This window comes from Canis lupus, chromosome 11, assembly GCF_011100685.1.
Source record: "Canis lupus familiaris isolate Mischka breed German Shepherd chromosome 11, alternate assembly UU_Cfam_GSD_1.0, whole genome shotgun sequence".
NCBI lineage: Eukaryota > Metazoa > Chordata > Mammalia > Carnivora > Canidae > Canis > Canis lupus.
Window position 1 is genome coordinate 64639085 of NC_049232.1, and position 7552 is coordinate 64646636.

The window sequence follows — 7552 nt, forward strand, 5'->3', positions numbered from 1 at the left end:
GCATCTTCACAGGAGAGATCTACATTTTATCTGGAATGGCTGAGGTTGAGAGTTCCAGATCAGAATTGGGAATTCTGAGCCTGCCCCTTCCTTGGCTCTACTCCCAACAATATACCCAAACTAAGGCTGAGGCCACCCAATGTATAAACACACCCACCCTTCTGGGTAAATCAGAATAAGACTGAAAACCAGAAGATGCTGGATGCATTTCAAATTGGCCAGACTAATCCCTCTTTATTTATAAATAAACTATTTGTGTTTGGGAATCAAGTCTTGCTGGGTTTGAATCCTAAGTGTCACTTGTTTATATGCTCTTGGCACCACACGGTGATGTCACTGAAGCCTCTGGGTGGTCTCTCCTACCATCTCTGCCCTCCTGCTCCAGTCAGTTCTCTACAATACAGGCAGTGCAGCTTTTCTCAGATACAATCTGATCCTTTCAAAATCTCCTTACCCAGGACGCCTGGGGGGCTCAGTGGTTGAGCATCTACCTTTGGCTCAGGGCATGATCCCTGAGTCTTAGGATCAGGTCCCACATAGGGCTCCCTGCAAGGAGCCTGCTTTTACCTCCGCTTATGTCTCTGCCTCTCTCTCTCTCTATCTCTGTGTCTCTCATGAATAAATAAAATCTTAAAACAAAACAAAATACCTCCTTACCCCCTAGGAAGAGTCCAAGCTCCTTACACTGACTTCCAAGGTCTTCTGTGAACAGGCCACACTCACTCTCACTTCTCCCCATCTCTGCCTTGTCCTTTATCCTCCAGCACTGTGATGGAAAGAAGAATGGCCACGTCCTAATCCCTACGACCTATCAAGTGTGCTACCTTAGGTAGTAAAAGGCACCTGGCACCTAAAAGATTTTGAGATGGGTGATTATCCTGGGTTACATGGGTGGGGCCTAAATTTAATCTTAAGTATTTTTTTTTAATCTTAAGTATCTTTTTTTAAAAAAAGATTTTATTTATTTATTCATGAGAGACACACACACACACAGAGAGAGAGAGAGAGAGAGAGAGAGAGAGAGGCAGAGACACAGGCAGAGGGAGAAGCAGGCTCCATGCAGGGAGCCCGATGTGGGATTTGATCCAGGGTCTCCAGGACCACACCCTGGGCCGAAGGCAGTGCTAAACTGCTGAGCCACCCAGGCTGCCCCTTAAGTATCTTTATCAGAGGGAGGGGAGAGATCAGGCTACAGAAGAGAAGCAGCAATCTGACCAAGGATGTAGAGAAATTGGAGTGGTGAGGCCAGATGCCAAGGAATGCCTACAGGTACCTGAAGCTGGAAGAGGCAGGGAGGATCCTCACCCCTGGAGCTCCCAGAAGAAATCAGCCCTCCCGACATCTTGATTTCAGCACCATAAGATTCAGTTCAGACTTCTGGCCTCCAGAATTCAAAGAGAACACATTTTTGTTATTTTAAGCCACTGAATTTATGGGAATTTGCTACAGCAGCAATGGGAAACATATCAACCTTGTCAAATGGCAGTGGTCCTGGACACACCTGCTGGTTTTTCTTCTGGGGTTGTCCTCTTTCTTGGTTTTCCATACCTTTCGCCTGCTTTACTCCTTCCTTTCATCCTTAAGGCTCAGCTTCAGGATCACTGCCAGCTCCACTGGTTGCCCCAGGCTGGGGGAGGGTCCCTACTCCCTATCTGCACCACACCTGAGTATTTCCTTAGCACTGCAGTCACCAAAAGGTCTTATCATGGTGTTTATGTCTGCCTCCCCAGCAGGCTATGAGCCTCATAGGGGCAAAAATCAAAAGCTGTTCTTCCTTTAGTCCTCTTTGTTCAGTGTCTAGCACAGGAATTGGTACATAAGAATCCTCAGTATAGGGATGCCTGGGTGGCTCAGCAGTTGAGCATCTGCCTTCAGCTCAGGGTGTGATCCCAGGGTCCCAGGATCAAGTCCCACGTCGGGCTCCCCGTAGGGAGCCTGCTCCTCCATCTGCCTGTGTCTCTGCCTTTCTGTCTCTCTCTGTGTGTCTCATGAATAAATAAATAAAATCTTAAAAAGAAAAAGAATCCTCAGTATATGTTGAATGAATGAATGAACAAGTGGGTAAAGCTTCTTGACCTCCCGGCTTCAGGTGATTTCACATCCACTATACTTCAGCTGTCTCTTCTTACAGCTTGTCCCCTGGCCCTTGTACCTAGGACTGAGCCCAAAGAAGATTCCAACTCAGCCATCAGCCAGGTTCAGGTCTAACAGCTGAGCTAGCCACTGAGGATCCTGCCAAACAAATGCCAGAGGGAACACTTAAAATACCAAGAAATAACAAAATACTTGTTTTCATGGGGGTGGGGGAGTGGGGGGGCATTGAGGATTAGAGCCTATAACATAGAATGTGATAATGCCTGATTCTTTCCTAACCTGACATTCCTTGAGCTTCTCAGTCTAGCCCTGGTAGTACTGAAGCTCAGCTGCTACATTCTGCAAGTCCCACACCTCCCTCATGATCATGAGGCTCTACTACTAAACCCTATTCTTTTTTTTTTCTTAAAGATTGTATTTATTCACGAGAGACACAGAGAGAGGCAGAGACACAGGCAGAGGGAGAAGCAGGCTCCTCTTGGGAGCTTGCTTGAGTCGAAGACAGATAGATGCTCAACCGCTGAGCCACCCAGGCATCTTTAACTATTCTTAACATAAAATATGATTTAGCTTCCATTAAGATTCATAACCGAGATCATGAGTTATGAGCTAATGATGTGCTACTAACCAATTAAGATTGTATACTTTAAATGGGATTATAGGCCTCCATTACTATTTGATAAAAGTATTAAGCTGAAGCTATAAATACAATTTCATTTTGCAAGCTGTTTCTCTACGAGGACTTTTATCTGACTACTGCAACATGATTTTCCTCTTTGTCAGACAAGACAGGCCATCATCTTCTCCAAGGTCTATAAACTCAGGAAGACTACTAATAAAAGCACATAAAACAAACAACAGAAAACCAAAAATAGACCAGAGCAAAGCAATAAGGAATTATAAACTAACTTTAATTATATCAACAGGAAGAAGTTCAAACCATGTTGAGAATTTATATTTTAAAGTTTTAACCTAGCTCATATATATTCTAACTGTAACATAATCCTCTAAAGATAAAAGTATCTTGAGATGGCAAATGGACAGAACAATCGTTTAGGTAGCATCTAGGAATATTGCTACAATTACTTTACATAAATAGAAATCCATGTCTTTATTAGTAAGGTATCACATCTTAGAGTAAAAATTCACATAGGACAGGCTTATAAATATACATAAATCTCAAAATCAATTTCAAGTGAACATTAGGTACACAATTATTATAAAACAAATATAACCCATCAGTGTCTATTTAAAGGCAGTTTTTACAAAATAGTATCTTGTAGACAGTCTCAAAAAAGTATATTAATACTCCTGGAGCCAGATTGTTCCAGCATATCAGCGTGTCTGCGGGAATAAGGCATGTGGAGAAGCTGCATTCATTCTTTCAGGTGGACACTGTACGTGATGAAATGGTAACTACTCTAGTGACCCGGGTGAATGCCACAACCACTGCAACACCCCGTCACTAGAGAGTCACTTACCCTCCAGAAGGATGGAACTGAACAGCTATTTGCCTAATAACAAATGTGGGGGTAAGGGGGCTGAAAACAGTCAAGCATCAGTATATTTTAAGTGAAAAATCTCAAAAAGCTTGATGATTCACTTCAATATTCAGTCTCCAGATGTATTTAAAATCACACTAGCATAGCCACTATTTTTGTGAAAAGGAACTTAGACTTAGGTTGTTTATTAAATATAAAAAGCAAAGAAGTCCAACTTGAAACTAAATAACTGAATATCTGAATAAGGAATCTAAATACAAATTATGTGTAGGTTGTATCAACATGCCATTTACTTAATTAACATTAGCCTTAGCTTCTTAACTAAAAGTATAGACAAGTCAAACTCAAGAGTGATACTTTATACATTCTTAACCATTCATATAATGCAGAGTGGAGGCGGCAAGGCTTAATAAAGGAATCCTTTCTACAAACTAAATTCCTAAAAACTCAAGGGTAGTGTTGCCTATAATATGCACAATGCGGTATCTCTTGGGTTTTAGAGTATTCAAGAGATCAGTAAGAGGAACAATCCTGACAAAGACCTTCACATGGGCATGGCATGTATCTATAGGCATTTATGTACAAACACACACAGACCTCATCATGTATGTACAAATATATATATATACACACACTCAGAATAATCAAACTGTCCACTAAACATAACCGGTTCTGTTTAGAGAACAAGTATATACACTACAATTATATACAACAAAGTATATACATCTCAGCATCTGGCCTAGTGAAGGGGTTCTCAAACATTTTTCCACTAGGACACACGAGAGAGATGCCATAGTCACGTGTGTAAAACTCTCCCCTGGGTGTAACAGATTTAGATAGTGCTTAAAAAGAAATCTACAGGGAAATTAATTACTCTGAAACCTTGTAATCCCCACCATGAAGAGCAATTCACCAGTAAGAGTCATTCATGATCGCCACAGCTTAGAGAAATTAAAACTGCTGCTTACTCGGTTCTGAATTTACTGCAACAGAGTTGAGCAGCTGAAACAGAGACCACAAAGCCTGAAATCTTTATCATCTGGCCCTTGACAGAAAAAGTTTGTGGACCCCAGGCGAGGGCGAAGAATGACACACAACCTCAGTGGTAACATCTTGGAAGCACAAAATCCAGAATCTGGACAGTAAATTTAATTACAAGAAGTTGTAGTAAAAACCGTCTGGGATGAAAAATCCATCCCTGACCTGTCCGAACTTTCTGATTTGACAAAAGTCAATTTAAAAATCATTGAATATAAAAAAAAATCACTGAATATGGCTCCTGCATTTTGTCTGAAATAATGGTCATAAATTCAACTTTGAGACTACAGTGGAACTATAATAGGACATTGGGTTCCAAAAGAGAAGACCTGGGGTTTTAGGCAAATCACTTCTAAAACATTAAGGCAAATACACTCTTCCAGGATTGTCCAATCTGTGTATTAAAAACAAAAACAAAAAACAAAAACCTATTAAAAGCACTAACATGGCTGATAAAGATTTTAAATGTTTTTGAGAAGAAAGTTTAAGAAAAATGTACCTCTTTCCCCAAACAGAACTACAAAAGTCCTCCTATTTATTGTGAATCAGTAAAGGGGGGAGAGGGGGAGCACCTACCTAATTTAAATGTGGAGAGTGGATTCCATTTAATAAACATACTAATGAGTGTGGATAAAGACACAAATATGTAGGAAATCTTTTCACCTTCCTAGGCCTCAGCTGCCTTCTTGTAAAACTAGTGCATTAGGTTAAATGATCTCTAAAGTTCTTACCAGCACTGGTCATTTTTTTTTCCAGCATTGGTCATTTATGCCAAATGACTAGCCTCAGTTTCTTCATCTGTAAAATTGGATTAACAAAACAATCTATCTCCTACGGGTATTGTGAGAATTAAATGGGTTAATCCCCATAAAGTGCTTAGAACAGCACTAAATACATTTAGCTGTTATTATGGTTCTACTCTGGCACTTTATATATTAAAAAAACAAACTGGCCACTGGCCATCAGGGAAATACAAATCAAAACCACAATGAGATACCACCTCACACCAGTGAGAATGGGGAAAATTAACAAAGCAGGAAACCACAAATGTTGGAGAGGATGTGGAGAAAGGGGAACCCTCCTGCACTGTTGGTGGGAATGTGAACTGGTGCAGCCACTCTGGAAAACTGTGTGGAGGTTCCTCAAAGAGTTAAAAATAGATCTGCCCTATGACCCAGCAATTGCCCTGCTGAGGATTTACCCCAAAGATACAGATGCAGTGAAATGGCAGGACACCTGCACCCCGATGTTTCTAGCAGCAATGTCCACAATAGCCAAACTGTGGAAAGAGCCTCGGTGTCCATCGAAAGATGAATGGATAAAGAAGATGTGGTCTATGTATACAATGGAATATTACTCAGCCATTAGAAATGACAAATACCCACCATTTGAATTGACGTGGATGGAACTGGAGGGTATTATGCTGAGTGAAATAAGTCAATCGGAGAAGGACAAACATTATATGGTCTCATTCATTTGGGGAATATAAAAAATAGTGAAAGGGAATAAAGGGGAAAGGAAAAAAAAATGAGTGGGAAATATCAGAAAGGGAGACAGAACATGAAGACTCCTAACTCTGGGAAAGGAACTAAGGGTGGTGGAAGGGGAGGTGGGTGGGGGTGGGGGTGACTGGGTGACAGGCACTGAGGGGGGCACTTGATGGGATGAGCACTGGGTGCAATTCTATATGTTGGCAAATTGAACACCAAAAATAAATAAATTTATAAAATCAACCAATCAATCAATAAATAATAAAAAAATAAAGAAAAAACATAAAACATTGGTTAGGCATCTCCCCTATGACAAGTACTATATGGAAATTGAGAATGCAGAGATAAAACAGAAATTTACTCTCAATTAGGTAAGAATAAATGAAACTGAAGTCTACAGAATTTTAATTTCAGTGTGCCTATAAACTAACAATCCTCTGAAATGACAGTCAAATGCTGTTCTGCATCCCTGCTCTGTTAATTCTTATTTGCGAAGAATAATTATTGTTAAAAGTATCAATTAAGGTTCACTGCAGGGCAAAACAGCATTGGTACTCACGGACTCTGTGTTTCAAAGGTTCAGTGTTTGCTAAAGAAATGGTTTATGGTTTGATCACAGGTGAAAATAGAAAAACGCCAGCCAGGCTGGCACTGTATATGAAATACAAGCCTCTGAACCACACAAAGTTGCTGCAAGAGTACAGCTTCACTTACTTCTTCTGTCCAACCAAGTGTTTGCTGAGTGCCTAGAGTGTAGCAGCGTCTGTTAAGATGAGCAACAAGAAATGGTCCCTGCATTAGGGAGCTAGCAAGGGAGCGCAAGCAATGGATTGCAGGAAAGTGTGGTGAACGACAGGATGGGGAAGCCCAGCGTGCTGTGGGAGCATGTGGGGGGGACCCCAACCTATCTAGTCCAGGAGATTGGAAGAAATATAGAAGCTGTGAGCTGAAAGAGTTTAGCAAGCACCAGAAGTGGAAGAGTCTGGACACAGGCAACACCGTGAGAGATGACTTGAGAGCAACTGTCTTGCAGGGACGTTGCAAGTGAGGAACGGTAGCAAAAGATGATTTTGGAGGTAATTGAAATGGATTTCATTTTACCCTAATGGCAATTAGAAGTCAGAAAAAGTTCTAAGTACAAATATGCAAGACTGGTTATGGATGTGGAAATAATTCGTGAAATAATTGGCTTGACTTGAAATATAAGCAGAGGGAAAATCCGTTAATGTATTCCTTCCCTGCCTGCTATAGAGGCTAGCCCGGCTCTCTTTAGTCTTAACCTATTTATAGCTGAAATACTATATACATAAGAGAGTGACGTATAAAAATATTTGCCTTCTTATTTACACAGTGGGTGCCTGCATACTCTGTATCCCCAATACTGAACAACCACTATAGTTCAGAAGGTATGCACAGGCCACCCTCAGC